The sequence below is a fragment of the Osmerus mordax genome, chromosome 4 (genome assembly GCF_038355195.1).
Source record: "Osmerus mordax isolate fOsmMor3 chromosome 4, fOsmMor3.pri, whole genome shotgun sequence".
NCBI lineage: Eukaryota > Metazoa > Chordata > Actinopteri > Osmeriformes > Osmeridae > Osmerus > Osmerus mordax.
The window spans coordinates 12,011,385-12,028,962 of record NC_090053.1 but is presented as its reverse complement, the minus strand read 5'-3'; positions in this window follow the sequence as shown (position 1 = coordinate 12,028,962).

Below are 17,578 nucleotides of genomic sequence, written 5' to 3'. Positions count from 1 at the left end.
GAAGAGCAAGGGGCACAGGGAGAAGAGCAGGCCCAGTGAGAGATGGAGGGAGAGGTGCAGAAGCAGTGAGAGATGCAGAAGGAGGTGCAGTGAGAGGAGCAGGGCTGGGGAGAAGAGCAGGCCCAAGGAGAGGGCAAGGTAGAGGTGTAAGAATGCGTGGTGGTGGCATTCCAAGGGCTGCAAGAACAGAAGTCAGTGAGGAACTTCGTGCCACTATCATTGACCATGTAATCAACCACGGTCTTTCACTAAGAGAGGCTGGTGAAAAGTGAAACCCAAGTTGAGGCGGTCAACAGTTGCCTCCATTATATGCATCTTTCAACAAACCAATATTTTGTTCACTGTAAGCATTACTGTAAACTTTTGTGTTCTATTACTGTATACTGTGTTTCTACTGTACTTCCTTTAGTAAATAGTAAGGAAAAAAAACGTATTTGCTTTTTACTGAAATGTGTTTGAATGTGAACATTATTGTACATGTGGACAGACATTTAGTGTAAAAGGTGGATTGCATGTTTTGCATGCAACCACTGAAACATAAGTCTATGCAGTTTTTATAATGTCAACAATAGCCAGTATTTTGAAACCTGGTGTACTTTGATTGACTGCATGTACCTTGTGAAGTGAAAACAAGTGTTATTCTTTGACAGAATAATTTCATTTTGAGTCAGATTTCCAGTGTTTTGGTAAAGTCAGTGTGTGCAGATAAACATGTGTTTTGTCTTGAAATGGAGAGTTAGTATATATTCAACAAAATGTGTTTTTGAGAAGAAAATTATCCATTTGGCCAATTGTGTTTTGTAGGTGTCAGTCTGTGTTAAGCGTTTAGAAAAACTATCCGAAGTATGGGTAAGCGCTTGTTAGCGATTGAAAAAAACTGTAATACCTTCCATTGACAATGAAAATGATCTGTTCCTCACAGAAAAGCTATAAAATACATCCTAGTGTGTGGTACAAAAACAATGCATGTTCTTCCAACAGTCTAACAATATTACTCAAGATTGTTTACCTTACTGACCTGATGAATACAGCACAGCCACATGCCAATGTCAAAACTGCAGATGAAAATGTGCAATGGTAACAAACAATCTATACCAATCCAAATGTACTGAGGTCTGCTGTTGTTAAATGGTGTGAATTTACATTTACATTTACATTTAGTCATTTAGCAGACGCTCTTATCCAGAGCGACTTACAGTAAGTACGGGGACATTCCCCCGAGGCAAGTAGGGTGAAGTGCCTTGCCCAAGGACACAACGTCAGTTGGCATGACCGGGAATCGAACTGGCAACCTTCGGATTACTAGCCCGATTCCCTAACCGCTCAGCCAACTGACTCCATTTATTGAATTTATTGTATTTTATTGAGAAAGCATCTGCTAAATGAATACATCTGGGCCTAAGGTGACTAAAACCTTGTAGGTCTGTAATAAATTCTTCTTCTTGAAGTACACTGTGTTTCCACTTACCAAGTAACTGTTGGAAGGACTATGCCACTGGGATTATATTCATAATTAATACAATAGAAACCTATGATGAAGATGTATATGTCACGGCTGTACTGAGGACCCAAACGCACGACACACAAGGTTTAGGACGTGCGCAGACTTTTATTGAGAGAAGGATGGGGAGGACGGTTGAGGGTAACTGGTGGATGGTGGAGCGGGGTACCGGTAGGACTGGAGGACTGGAAGCGGTGATCTGGTGGTGGAACAAGAACAAAGGTCAGCACAAAAACAGGCATAGACTGGTCCAAAACACGGAAAGCCAGGAATACAGATGTGGGGGTCGGTGATTCAACAAACTGGTGAGTAGTGGGTGACAATCCGGGGTTTAAGAGCTGTGGTGGTGATGAGGGAATGAGCCGCAGATGAGGTGAGTACCGGGAGGGAGTGAAGAAGTGGAATGGATGACTGGACCTGGAAGAAACGGACTAACACCCGGTCTGGCCTAGGCCGGGGACATGACAGTATACTCTTTATTTAGACATGAGAGGGTATTGAGACGTACAAGTCTTCTTTACCAAAAAAGAAACATAGGTTAAACCGAATAAAAACTTTAAAACTGAGTTAAACTGAATATGAAAATCTAGCAGGTGTACATTCTTTAAAAACAGGTTTAGCAGTCTAACAAATAATTATTTGACTAGTTATTGTGCTTGGGTCACTTAACATCAACGCATGTGTATGTTTTCATGGACTTGTCATCAAGCCAGCATTGAGCAAGAACAAGCAGAGAAGATTGTTGCACTGACATGCCAATTAAAGGTCAAAAGGTGGACAGCTGTCATGTCAAAGACAAGCATATGATGTTAGATGAGATTACAGTACCCTCTGTTGGCAGGACGTTCTCAGTCTAGAGTGCTGAGGGCAACATTCCTGTCAGTAATGGAAGATAGCTTGTGGACTTCTCAGTTTCATTTGTCCAATCGGTACTCTAATCTCATCAGTACACCACATGAAAAGTGACTAAGCTGTGACGTTTTTTGTGGTGCATCGTGAGAGGAATTCTTTTTTTCTCGCTATGCTGCGCGTGTATGTCATTTTGAATAGAAGGAGATCTGACAGGCTATTATGCACAGAGCAGAAGGAGGATAGAAGTATACACTTCCCACCTGTGCTGTTGACAACATATTGTAGTAGGTATGAGTTTCTCAAACACCTTAAGGCACCATGGACAGACATATAAATATTTCTCTGCTGTCATGTATTTCCGAATCAACAGTGAAATATATTTTCTTGTCTTACAGTTTTTTTTATTCGCTTTGGTACTATTTTCACAAGTAAGGTGTACATTTTCAAAACTCTTAGTACAAAAATCCAAACTGATCACACTTGTAACGCAGCTAGTCATTCTTTCAAAACCTGATGGAATGCTTTCAGTCCACATAATCATTGTTTCAAACACAAGATTATTGTAATATGCAATGGGAACATTTGGTTTAATGACCGAAACACAACAGTATGATCTTCTTTCAGTTTAGTACTTTTAACAATCAGTTCATCCAACAGCAAACAATGCAAGATACATGTTTCAAATCGGCCTTACAAGTGCTGAAATTAATATGCTACAGTACTATGTATGTAAAAGACAGATTACACAGTTTCACATTAGGCAATACACTTACATTACTCACATTTACATAAAAAATAATAATTTCCAAAATATCCATCCTATGTGTAATCAAGTGAAGGATCAATGAAGACATCGTCTACAATCATTTGGGCAAATTACGTAGTTTTTACTATTTTTCAGATATAATTGTAACATAGGTATACTTTCTGTTATGTAACTAAATGAGAACAAAACATAACATTTAGAGGCCCCATGCCCACCTCTCTGACCTCTCTGTTGGTGCCCATGCCCACCTCTCTGACCTGTCTGTTGGTGCCCATGCCCACCTCTCTGACCTCTCTGTTGGTGCCCATGCCCACCTCTCTGACCTGTCTGTTGGTGCCCATGCCCACCCCTCTGACCTCTCTGTTGACCTCTCTCATGCTGTCTATCCTGCTATGTTGAAAGAAATTGCCAGTGTTTACGCCCCCAAAGAAAGGTATTTCTTTGATGACACTGATTAGGTGTCGTGAAAAAGTGATTGTGTAATTTTGTGCATTGTACTTTGTCAATTGAACATGTGATTATATGTTTGAAAAAATAGACTTTTTGATGATCTGCTTTGAGTTTTGTACTAACAGTTGTGAGGTTTTACTACATACTTGTGAAAATAGTACCAAAGCGAATAAAAAAAACTGTAATTACAAATAGGATGGATATTTAGGAAATTATTATTTATTATGTAAATGTGGGTAATGTAAGTGTATTGCTTAATGTGAAACTGTGTAATCTGTCTTTTACATAGTACTGTAGCATATTCATTTCAGCACTTCTAAGGCCGATTTGAAACATGTATCTTGCATTGTTTGCTGTTGGATGAACTGATTGTTAAAAGTACTAAACTGAAAGAAGATCATACTGTTGTGTTTCGGTCATTAAACCAAATGTTCCCATTACATATTACAATAATCTTATGTTTGAAACAATGATTATGTGGACTGAAAGCATTCCATCAGGTTTTGAAAGAATGACTAGCTGCGTTACAAGTGTGATCAGTTTGGATTTTTGTACTAAGAGTTTTGAAAATGTACACCTTACTTGTGAAAATAGTACCAAAGCAAATAAAAAAAAACTGTAAAAGTACTACACTGAAAGAAGATCATACTGTTGTGTTTTGGTCATTAAACCAAATGTTCCCGTTACACATTACAATAATGTTGTGTTTGAAACAATGATTATGTGGACTGAAAGCATTCCATCAGGTTTTGAAAGAATGACTAGCTGCGTTACAAGTGTGATCAGTTTGGAATTTTGTACTAAGAGTTTTGAAAATGTACACCTTACTTGTGAAAATAGTACCAAAGCGAATAAAAAAAACTGTAAGACAAGAAAATATATTTCACTGTTGATTCGGAAATACATGACAGCAGAGAAATATTTATATGTCTGTCCATGATGCCTTAAGGTTTTTGAGAAACTCATACCTACTATAATATGTTGTCAACAGCACAGGTGGGAAGTGTATACTTCTATCCTCACTCTGCTCTGTGCATAATAGCCTGTCAGATCTCCTTCTATTCAAAATGACATACACGCGCAGCATAGCGAGAAAAAAAGAATTCCTCTCACGATGCACCACAAAAAACGTCACAGCTTAGTCACTTTTCATGTGGTGTACTGATGAGATTAGAGTACCGATTGGACAAATGAAACTGAGAAGTCCACAAGCTATCTTCCATTACTGACAGGAATGTTGCCCTCAGCACTCTAGACTGAGAACGTCCTGCCAACAGAGGGTACTGTAATCTCATCTAACATCATATGCTTGTCTTTGACATGGCAGCTGTCCCCCCTTTGACCTTTAATTGGCATGTCAGTGCTACAATCTTCTCTGCTTGTTCTTGCTCAATGCTGGCTTGATGACAAGTCCATGAAAACATACACATGCGTTGATGTTAAGTGACCCAAGCACAATAACTAGTCAAATAATTATTTGTTAGACTGCTAAACCTGTTTTTAAAGAATGTACACCTGCTAGATTTTCATATTCAGTTTAACTCAGTTTTAAAGTTTTTATTCGGTTTAACCTATGTTTCTTTTTTGGTAAAGAAGACGTGTACGTCTCAATCCCCTCTCATGTCTAAATAAAGAGTATAAATCTTCATCATAGGTTTCTATTGTATTAATTATGAATATAATCCCAGTGGCATAGTCCTTCCAACAGTTACTTGGTAAGTGGAAACACAGTGTACTTCAAGAAGAAGAATTTATTACAGACCTACAAGGTTTTAGTCACCTTAGGCCCAGATACTTTATTCATAGGATGGTACTTTCCAGATCAGATACAGATGTATTCATTTAGCAGATGCTTTCTCAATAAAATAAAATAAATTCACACCATTTAACAACAGCAGACCTCAGTACATTTGGATTGGTATAGATTGTTTGTTACCATTGCACATTTTCATCTGCAGTTTTGACATTGGCATGTGGCTGTGCTGTATTCATCAGGTCAGTAAGGTAAAGAGTGCAGAATGTGTTTTGAGAATGAGAATGTGTTTAGAGTTTTGCTGAAAAGTCTAAGTGAGATCTGCAAATTGTGTTTTACCATGTGAAATGGTTTAAGGTATTGACAACAGACTGCACAATTAGCTACATGAGTCCAGGCAACTGAGAACTTTGTTCAGCCAATGGGTTTTAGTGTTTTAGAAATTGAGAAAAACTGTATAATGGCAAAAGTGTTTGCAACAACATGAGACAAATGTGTGCTTTTGAGACGTGTTTGTGATATTTTGAATGCAGTGCTTCATTTTGCAAGAGAAGCGAGGCATTTTGCATTTTGTGTGTGCAGTTGTTGGATTTGTGTGTTAAGTTTTGAAAAAAAAGAGGACAAGTAAAAATGCCAAGATAGAAAACAGATACTATACTTGTTCTGTTTATCATGTCCACTTCTACATGCCTGCTGATGTGCTTTTAGAACAAATATGTGTATATGTCTGTGTGTCTGAAAGTGGAGTGATTTTTCATAATTATTTTGTTTCTGAAATACATAGTGCTTTCTGTGGGAGGCCAATCCGTTCATTCAATCGCTCATTTGAATTTATGTAAACTCCTACTCAAAAGTGTGTATGTTTGCAAGCCCATCTTTATATGGTTTACAATCTTTTGGCAATGATAAATGTGTCAACCCACGGACCTTCTGTGCAGCATTCCCCAGTAATTGTTGTAGACTTAAGGTTGAATACTTGTGTCCCTCGAATGAGTGCAGCATAACATTAGAGCAGGTCCCCTGATGTTGTTGATCCTTGACTCAACCACCCCCTCCCCCCTGATGTTGTTGATCCTTGACTCAACCCCCCCCCCCCCCCCGCCGCCCCCGCCAACCCAGCCCGCTCAACACACACACACAGTGCACACACACATTACCTCTGCATGTCATGCAGTCCCACTTTCCCTGAGATTTGTAACCCAGGTTAAAAAAGAAATATAATTTAGTTAAAACTTACCTGAGTAAAATGTATATTAGTTACTAAATCTATGATTTTATCTGATTAAAATGTTAAAAAGGTATCCTGGTACTTTAAGATACTATGGTTGTATCAGCCAAATCAGAATGGCTGGAGCTCTTCCTTTGGCGGGAAGAAACGTCGGTTGCAGAGATGAGAGCTCGAAGAATGATGTTAGCAAGACTGAGCCAGTGAGCGAAACAAGAATAGAAAAACTAAAGTGTTTTATACTCTATTATTTTGATTTGGAAAATTGTTTTATGTTACATTCTGTCTACACAGGTAGACTGTGGTTTATGTGTTGCTATTTCATAAGTCGACCGAGGAGTAAATGTTCGAATGCTTGAAGCTACGTTTCATGCAAGCAGACGGCAAAGATGGCGAGCCTCCCATGAAGAAAATCTACAACGGACAATAACCTTACATCCGTGAGTCACCTGCGTGTTGAACTCATTCATCCCGGTTGCGGTAGGACAAGTCTGCATACATGTGCTTGATCTGAGTGGAGTTACTGGACTTGGGATTTCGGTAAGCGTGGACTCCAGCGGACTCACTGCTACAGTAGTCGTCAACTTTCCTTCTGCGTCACTTCAAGCAGAACTAGAGAGGGTACAATTTCTGGGGAAATTGTAGGGTGTGCTTGCTTGCGTCGGTTGCACAGGGGTCCGTTTTTGGATGAAATTTTTACAACTGATATTTCTGTATATTTTATATAAAAATGCATACTTGTTATTTATAAAGATTACATAGATTTAAAAGATTTTTTTTGCTGCTCATTTACAACTGAAAATACGAGTGAAGTGTGGAATGAAATAGATGTCTTCTCATTTCCCCTGCAAGAGGCAGCCTCATCGTTGAATCAAAACGAATAAATTTGGCAGACCGGTGTAAAAATTGACCTAATCTCTATGACTTAAACGTCCTTTTAAGTTTTTCCCTTCTCGTGATATTTTAAGGCATTTAGCCTACTCATATTGCATTCATTCATGAATAAAGAACCCCCTTTGAAGATTATTCTACGAAGTTACCGGCAATAGAAGATGGAATCGCGATTCAAACAGTACCATCTGCAAACTGAAAATATGCCCCCAAAAACGTAAATAAGCTTGACATTTATTTAGTGGAAAATCGCTCATTCATAAAAAGCTCACTGGTAGCGATCATTGTCAGTAACAACGCAAAATGCGATATAGCCCTGTGTGGAGAATCTGCCCCGGTAAATTGTACTACTACGGTACAGTAGTAGACTACTGCTGTGTTAGTCTTGGTAGCGATTGCGTTGGTTGAACTGGATTTAACGTTCCGTTGTACGGTTTAGGCTGAAATTAATTATTTTCATGAACAGATTGGCAACGTTTAGGCTGTGGCAATGAAGTTAAGGTTAATAGTTAGATAGACTTTTGATTAAGTAAGGGGAGTGCCGAACATGTTCTGTCGCCGTTTGACTTCCTACAGCTGTGCAGATGTTTTTGTAGTGTCTCGCGTAGGCTACAGCATTGCAGTGAGCAACACTGGTTTGAAACCACAGGTAATGATAATTTCACCCACAAATCGTTTAGTTGTAATGTAATGTCATAATAAATCCTACAACGAAAATGTATTTGTGAGGAATGTTTATTTTAAAGATTGAAAACAGATGCATCATAGACCACTGTAGTATGTGTTGCCCGGGCAACAGAGGCTAATGTCATGATGCTAATGCTTCAGTGAAATAGTAGACTACCGTTTCCAAAAGTAGATGTGGGCCTACTTCCTTAATAATATCAGCTAATATTGTACATTACATTTCATAATTGTGTTTCACATCACAAAGTAAAATGAGTAAATAGTTATCACCCTGGCCTCTTTGCTTGTGGCATTTCTGCAGCTGCCTTGCAGTAAAGCTATAGTTAGCCTAGCTCCCCCAAGTTAACAGATGTGAAACGAATGTTCTGCTACAGGTAGTCACGCGTGTTTTCGTGACGTTAGTGACGCAGTGACGTTAGTAACGTCAGTGACTGTGGCTAGCAAATTAGCCACCGTTAGCTTCACTTTTCGCCACAAAAACTTAACTGAAGCCTAAACCATGCAACGGAACGTAAATTCCAATAGAAGCAACTCAATCGCTACCAAGACGAAACTTTTGACACCGCCGTTGTGTATGTAGTCCAAATATTGACTGAGTTTTAGGGGGGCGAAAATAAATAATAAAGAAATAAAGAAATAAATAAAGAAATATATATGTGAGAGAACAAAGGTTGTGCTCTCGCCGAAGGCTTGAGCACACCCAATTAACGCTAGCATTGGACTGCCCAACGTAATCGCTAGCAGCGGTTGCAATTGATGAAAAGAGACTATAACTAAATGTTGAATATAATTCACCATAGCTTTTCATATTGTTGAGTTGTGAATGTTATATTTGATTTTACATTCCTTTTGTTATTTTCCCTGTTAGCCTATGTTGCGTTGAACTGGCAAATGGGTATGATACTGCAAAAGCTTAGCTTCAGTAGCTAGCTCACTGGCGTAGTATATTAATAGGAAAATAACGAGATTCTAAAATAGTTCTAACTAAATTGAAATAAGATTTTAGCACTATCTGAGATTAAAATTAGAACCTAAAACTGAGCTCAAGATAATAGATGTTGAATGGGAAACTTTAATTTAACTTAAGATAAAAGTAATCCCTGAAACCAACTAGGTTGTCAAACTAAGACAACGAAATAATATTTCAATTATTTTCGTTCATTCCTAAAAGGTTGAAACTTGAATAGATCGCATTTAAATGCAAGATTGTGTCAATGTTTTGTAAATTGTGTATGTAAATTGTTATTTGGTACCATTTACTAATTCTATCTTCTTCTAAATTCTTTCTACTCATTGGTATAAACAAGCCGGCATTTAAACGTACTTGTCTTGGTCTGGGTGTTATTATTATGTAACTACCAACTGCTCCTCCTAACCTAGAGCCTGGTCCAAACTTACTTATCTATTACTTGTAATAAGTGCTACAGATTGATTTTAGTAGGGACTAAACTACTTTATCTGCTCATATAGTATACCACTGGAGTCCCAAAAGCAATGACAAGAGGAATGGCAATACGACTGGCAATCGTTTCCTTAGACCTGTTAGGCCTCCTCTACTGTAGGAATAATTTTGTCCCTGGCCCTTCCCGGATGTAACATTCAGTCAGACATCTGCTCATTGAGCTTCAAAACAAGAGAGATGGGCCTTAGGACTGAGCTCTCAACGGTCCTCTTCAAATAACTAATGCTATGCATGTATTCTACATAAAACTTGTCACATGCAAATGTACATGAAAAATTGCACATTAAGTCTATGTGGAATTCGTTTTTTCTTATTTTTTCTTGTTACCCAAGTATTTCTTCCTTTCTCGGGGACAAGTTTTTATTTTATTTGGGGCACTGGATCCATTTAGTAGTGAGTCAAACTTTTTTTAAGTACTGCTTTACCTGCACAAGTTGTTAGCCTTCTCATAAATCTAAAGACAAAATAATTAGCCTATTGGCAATACATTAATCTACTGTCTGTGTTGAGAAGAAATGCAGTTCTGTTGCATTAATTACATGGTATTACTGCATCGCCTCCCATTACGCACACTCTCTTCCTGGCTCACACACACACATAATATAGGCCTACTGTACATATGCAACATGTAATAACTGTTTATATAACTCTCCAATGTGTGGGTGAGTGTATAATGTCCCTGAAAAAATGACTACACTGGCCCCAAAGTTACTTCTTGTGAAAGTGAATTATAATTTTGTGAAATTTTACCATACTGCATATGCAGGCTAAGGAAGGTTTTGAATATTTCAAGAAATGTGTTGCATATACAGCTATCCTTTAAACCATATTTGTCTAATCAACAAAGGCATATGCCACATAAATCTGTGCATAAATGTATGTCCTTTTCCAAAAGAGCACCATTATAATACAGTTTTTTTCAATCGCTAACAAGCGCTTACACATACTTCGGATACTTTTTCTAAACTCTTAACACAGACTGCCAGATGCCACAGATGCCACCACCACGTATTCTTACACCTCTACCTTGCCCTCTCCTTGGGCCTGCTCTTCTCCCTTGGCCCCTTGCTCTTCCTTGTCCAGACATTACAGTGTTTGTATTTTTCTGTTTCTGTTTCCAAAAACATCACTCCTCAAAGTCCTTCTTTTATAGTAATTGAAGGAAATAACCCCTGCCACTGAGTCTAAGCCAGACTGGAATCAGCTGTGGTTGGCCCACTTTACCCAACATAAATCAGCTGTGTGTCAATTTTTCAATTGTCTTTTTAAATTTTATTTTCAGCTGAGATATGTTGTTTTTGAACTAATATCATTGCAGAAGCAGATGTTTTTATACTGTATCTAAGGTTTGGATAATTGTTTTTGCTATTGTGGGATGTTGTGTGTTAACATTCGTAAATACTACACAAACAATCCATCATTTTGTTGGGAGGTATAGCTTGTCTGTTAAGAAAATGTAAGCGTTGTGGAAATGTGTTCACTGACTGCATATTGTGTGAAAAAGACATGAAATATGTGAATTGTATGGTCAAAAAAGACTGATGCTGTGCTAATTGTGTTAAGAGTTTTGAAAATGTGACTACTGTTTGGACAAATGCTTGTTAGCGACTGAAAAAAACTGTAATGTTATTACAGTTTTTCACAATTGCTAAAACACATTTCTTGAAACAGTCACCCATTTTCTCAAAACTGAAAACACAAAACCTCATCTTCAAGCACTATTTACAAAACCTCTGAATCCTCTTGTAAAATGAAACTTTCGCCTCAAAACTGTTTTACCTGTGCTCAAAATCAAAGTTTCGCCTCAAAACAGATTTACCTGTGCTCAAAATAAAACACTGCTCTCAAATCATAAACAAAGTGATCAAAGTTATATACACTATCAAGCAGTCAGTAAACAATACACCAAAACATAGAAAAACACATTGTTCAAAACATAGTTCTCAGGGAGAAGTATGTTTTTCGTAATGTCACAACAAATTTAATATTTATCCGTCATTGTCTTTTGATGAACAAAAACATGTTTTATCATAGTAGCTCAAAATTGATCAGAAATTACTACTCTGCTTTGCTCTTCGCAATTTTTTTTCTTTCTCCTCCTTGTACCCCTATACAGTACTGTACCCTGCATCTCACTACTCACAACTCACTCTTGTTCTTTGTTGATATGAACCTGCAACCAGTCAAAATCTATTGAGCAGTCAGTACTGTTACTGTAACAAATGGAAAGCACAATGTTCAGGGCCATACAATTTGTTCATTGTACTGTATACAGCCTACAATGCACTGTAGGTTACTACAGTATACAATACTATAAAAAAAATCAAAGGAGTAAACATGTGATCAATGTGCTTCTTCTGGTCTTTTGGCTGGGACAGGCCAGAGCACTTCGTTGACGTCACAAGCAATATTGTTTGCAACCTGTTTGCTCTCTGAACTGGCTTATATTGGTTGTGTCACATCATTTGAAACAAGTGAAATCAATTTTGAGTGGTTGTGTTTAGTCAATGACATGTTTTCTCTATTTGTATTTGATTGTTGCCATTTGTGTTTACCAGTATGGAAGACATGTGCATTAGAGTGCAGAATGTTTTTTGAGAATGAGAATGTGTTTAGAGTTTTGCTGAAAAGCCTAAGTGAGATCTGCAAATTGTGTTTTACCATGTGAAATGGTTTAAGGTATTGACAACAGACTGCACAATTAGCTACATGAGTTCAGGCAACTGAGAGCTTTGTTCAGCCAATGGGTTTTAGTGTTTTAGCAATTGAGAAAAACTGTAACAACATAATCAAAGAAGATATTTAAACCTGAAAGAGAAATTCCTACTACAATACTCATTGGTCATACTATTGTACAACAAATTACAATATAGACTACATAGTTTGTAAAATCCCCAACAAGGGCGTAGCCACGTGGTGGCCAAAATCCCCAACCTCACTTAAACCCTCCTGAACAGAAACGGTATAAAGCTGAAAAAATGCATTAGTATTTTTTTTAATAAAGTCGTCTTATATTTTCATTTCTCACTTACCCTACAAGCCCCATATTCGCAACATGTTGGGCCACGCCCCCATCAACAGCGCAAGACGCAAACCAACGTACCTGCATTCTGACAGCGCTTCAATGGAGACTAGCAGCTAACCAGCTGCTCTGAGTGATGCAGTGTGTGAGTTTTAAAATAGTTGTTTTTGACAATCAAGTGCCACCCCAAATAAAAGACTGGCCAGAGCTGGCCCCCCCAGAAATAATGTCCTGGCTACGCCCCTGATCCCCAACCACTCCAACCTCCTCTACAGATCTGCCACGTTACTTTCTGGTGGGCAGTCTTGAAAATCACAAAAGGTAGCCAGGTCACCTGTGGCAAATCCTTTCCAGAACAAAGCTGGCTGGCTTCATGTGAATACCTTAGCCCCCAAATGTTGAATCTGTGTTAATGATAAGTTTCCTTTGATTTGAACACACTTATAGCTTTAGGTGTTTGTATTGTTTGCTGTATAATTCCGTTTTGTTTCTCTGTGGTAAAGTTATTTTATTTATAACTGGTTTACCCAGTTATTTTATTTGAAGTTTCATGACCTTTGTTGGATTATTAATTATGGACGTATGATGTTTAGCTTTAAATTCTTTGTTTCTTTTTTCATCTGTCATCAGACGAACCACATTGAATGAACTAAACCATAATAAAAGACTGGATTGGAACAAAACATTTTGACAAATGTAAATTAGATCAGTTAGCGTACCCATCAATCAATATAAACTGTCATTTTCTTGGGGAAATTAATTATTCCTGAATGTGCTTCATTTGAAGCGTTTCATCTGAAACATCCTCATGTGTCAATGAAGATAACTAAGAGAACACAACACAGTTATAAAAATCAACTGACTACTGAGTGCAAAGAAGAGTAAACAACGGTTGGTTGCTGGCATTCAGTTAATTTGCTTCTATCCAAAGCGACTTCCAAGAAAGAGCTTTACAAAAGAGCATAGGTCACTGATCATAACAACGAGATAGCCCCAAACATTGCGAGCAGCCAAAACATGAAGCATACATTGTGGAAAACCAAATAAGTGCCAAAGGGAAGAACCATAAGAGCATGCAGTTAAACGAGTTACAATTGAACAACATGAAACTCCCCACAAGAGTGCAAGATTGTACCTGTAGAAAAAACAATCAACAGTAAAATATTTCACAGCCAGTACAAGAATTTGAAACCGTTACAACTAACCAACAAGAGCAACAAGTCTCTCAATACGAGTCATTGTGATCCTGGAGGAAACTAACATCAGGTCCAGCCAAGCATTCCTAAGTGCCGTTGTACTCCCGGAACAAGTGCGTCTTGAGCCTTTTCTTGAAGGTGGGAAGACAGTCAGTGTCCCTGATGGAGGTCAGAATCAGGTTTATTCGCCATGTATGTTATACAAACACAGAATTTACTGTGGCAGGGAGGTGCAAAACACTAAACATATACAGATCTTAAATTAAGTAAAAGTACAAAAGTTTAACTATTTCTAAGAACTAAACAATCTAAGAATACAACAATTTAAATATAAAATAAAATATATATAAAAATAAGAATAGAATGAGCTTGGAAGGTCAGTACCAGAGTCTTGAATCTGATACGGGCCGTGATGGGAAGCCAGTGGAGGGCTTTTTTGTGGCTTGAGGCAGACATTTATGGCACTACAGACTGTGTTTCCCGGTGGACCAGCAGAGACTCACCGTCACTTCGTCAGGAAAAAAGAGCAAGCTGTGGTGAACGCCAGAAGACTTGTATTCCTATTTTCAACATGTTAGTAATGGTAAATTGCCATTTGGAAAAAAGATGTACAAATTAATTCAAGACATTATGGGATTCATAGCTGTTGCGAATGCACCCTGAGATATTCAGTGATGCAGACTTGATCAAGATTGAATCCTGGCAATCAAACAGTCAGGTGCATGTGGCTTTTACAATACCTTCACTCAAACACTGTAGGCTACTTTGTTCCTCCTTGAAGAGACTTTGATTCATATACACCTGGATATGTCACATAATAATTAGGGGCCACCTATTGTTTTTGTAAGTTTTATTATTATTAGGGGCCAAGCAGCAGCGAAGCTGCTGTGGCACCTATTGTTTTTGTTAGTTTTATTATTATTATGCATAGCGATTGGTGAAAAGTTTTGAAATTTGACACACTGATTTGGAACGGTCTCCTGACTATTTATCACAAAGTTTCATGTCGATCCATGAAGCACTATAGCGCCACCAAGGTGTAAAAATTGGAGGTGCGTTTACGCCCATAACTTTTGAACCATGAGAACGTTTTTCTTAAGTGAGGTTTCATCGGATTCCTTAGACGCAGACGATTCGACTGAACCCTATGGCGTCATTGTCGTCCCAAAGGTTTTTCCGTGATTTGCATTTTAAGAAATGCCAACTTTTTCAAACTCCTCCTAGGCCGTTGCTCCGATTTTCATGAAAATTGTAAGAGATCATCTTCAGACCATGCAGACAAAGTCATCAAAATAGCATCGATAAGTGAAACCGTTCACGAGTTACGCGCAAACGATTTTGACAAAGAGCACGCCATAGCGGACGTGAGGCCTTGTCTCTGCGACGGTTTACCGTATGGAGACGAAACTTTGGACATGTCATCGCGAGCATGTCATCTAATTATCTTCCTACCACAATCACCTTGATATGTAAAAATATGACTGAATTACAGCTGTTTATACTTGGGTCAAATCTGACAAAGCTCTCCACGGGAGGAACGGCTTCCATTTTTTTATGAAGTAACTGAACACAGCATTTCCCAGCAGCGAGAATAACTCACTGGGATAAGGTGGGCTCCTTTGAAACGCAAGGTCGTAGGATCGAATCCAGCCACAGTCATCAAGCAAGTCTTGATACCGGATCATCTGTTTAGCAAAGCCAGGTACACCACAGTAACTGTCTAGCAGTATAATCACAATGGTAACGATAACGTTTCATTGTCAGGGGATTTATAGTCAAGAAGAAGCGGATTCATTGTGCTTTGTAGATATAACGCTGCTACATCTAGCCAGCACATTTTGTCTCAAAATGACATATTTACCAAACGCTTATCGTTACAAAACTCTTGTGTACGTCTTTTGCGCAACACCGTGAAGGTAATCGAAAGTTTCGGGGTAGCGCCACTGCATTGCCGAAAAGTATAATGCGATTTAAAAAAACTTTATTAAAAGTTTTGCTTTGCTTCTTTAGCTACTGAATTTCCATAACGAATGCTGCTTGGCCCCTTCATTTCTGCTTGCAGCTATATTTTTATTTGTAATGCACTTTAGATTTTGGTAAAATGTCAAAGTGCTACAGGTTAAAAACAAGAAAGGGCGCAAAAAAAATCATGTAGAACGAACGAGAAAATAGAACAGATGAGAGGTAAAGAATCAGCCAAAGGCTCCCTTAAAAAGGTGTGTTTTTAGGCCACGTTTAAAATCATCCACATCCTAGCAGCACTGTTCTGGATATACTGCAGTTTCTGGAGGCTTTTGCCAGGGATACCGATGAAGAGTGCATTGCAGTAGTCCAGCCTGGAGGAGACAAAGGCGTGGACACGTTTTTCTGTATCTGCAAAAGTGAGTGTGGGACGGAGTTTGGCAATGTTTCTGAGGTGGAAAAAGTAGGTTTTGCACAGATGTTTGATGTGAGCCTCATAGGTCAGATGAGAGTCCATTTTAACACCCAGGTTGGTGGCTGATGGTAGAAGTGGAATATCCTGGCCAAAGAAAGTGAGGCCGGTTAAGACGGATGACCGGACCTAATGTGGGGTGCCGACTAAAATGGCTTCAGTCTTGGAGCTATTTAATTACAGGAAGTTGTGCTTCATCCACGCCTTAATCTCCTCCAGGCAGGTGGTCAGGGTGGATGATAGCAAGGCTGCAGAGGAGGTTTGGTTGGTCCTGAGGTACAGTTGAGCATCATCAGCATAGCAATGGAATGAAATTCCATGCCGGTTGATGACATGGCCATGGGGGAGCATAGCTTTGCACATATGGATTGAACTGAGTCTGTAAGGAAAGTCACCTCTGTTTCTCTACATTAGGCACTAGTTACATATTTAAGAATGCATCACAGGTCATAGGTGTTTTCTTACCCCCTACACATCTACATTATGTATCTCACAGTATGGAAATGGTTGACAATGGTTTGAATGTGGTGTTTTGTATATTACATAAATGTCGCCGAACAGACGAGCAAACCCACTAGGCAACGAATCCCAGGATACACCACAACGGAGACAGGAGTTATTTTTATTTTTTTGAAAATAGACTTTTATTTAGAATTCATAAAACTACCCCTGGAACAGGTTCGATGAAGGGCACAGGCCAATATTGGGCGCCCGGTAAAGCTAGGGTCTTTATAGTAGGGTGAAAAACCACGTGGCAAGGGGCACACAGCAAACGGCACACAGCAAAGGTTCACCGGTCAATCCCGCACACAAGATTTAAAGGAATCATATAGCTACTCGGTAACACAGATAGCACTCCACACTTCAACGCTCACACGTGCATACAGGGACCCCCCCAAGCCTCTACCTGCACCTCCCATAGAGCACACTCCCAACACTACCCCCTGTCCAGGCAAGCAGACGGACATACAGACAAATAGAAAAAATGTCGGGGTCCCTCCCGACCGAACAAAAAGTACACACATTTACATTTATTCATTTAGCAGACGCTTTTATCCAAAGCGACTTCCAAGAGAGAGCTTTACAAAGTGCATAGGTCACTGATCATAACAACGAGATAGCCACAAAACATTGCGAGTAGCCAAAACATGAAGCACACATTGTGAACAACCAAAGTAAGTGCCAAAGGGAAGAACCATAAGAGCATGTAGTTAAACAAGTTACAATTAAACAACATGAACTGCTATAAGTGCAAGTGTACCTGTGGAAAAAACAAAACAAGCAACAATAATAAAAACAATATATCACAGCGAGTGCAAACAATTTTAAATCAGTTACC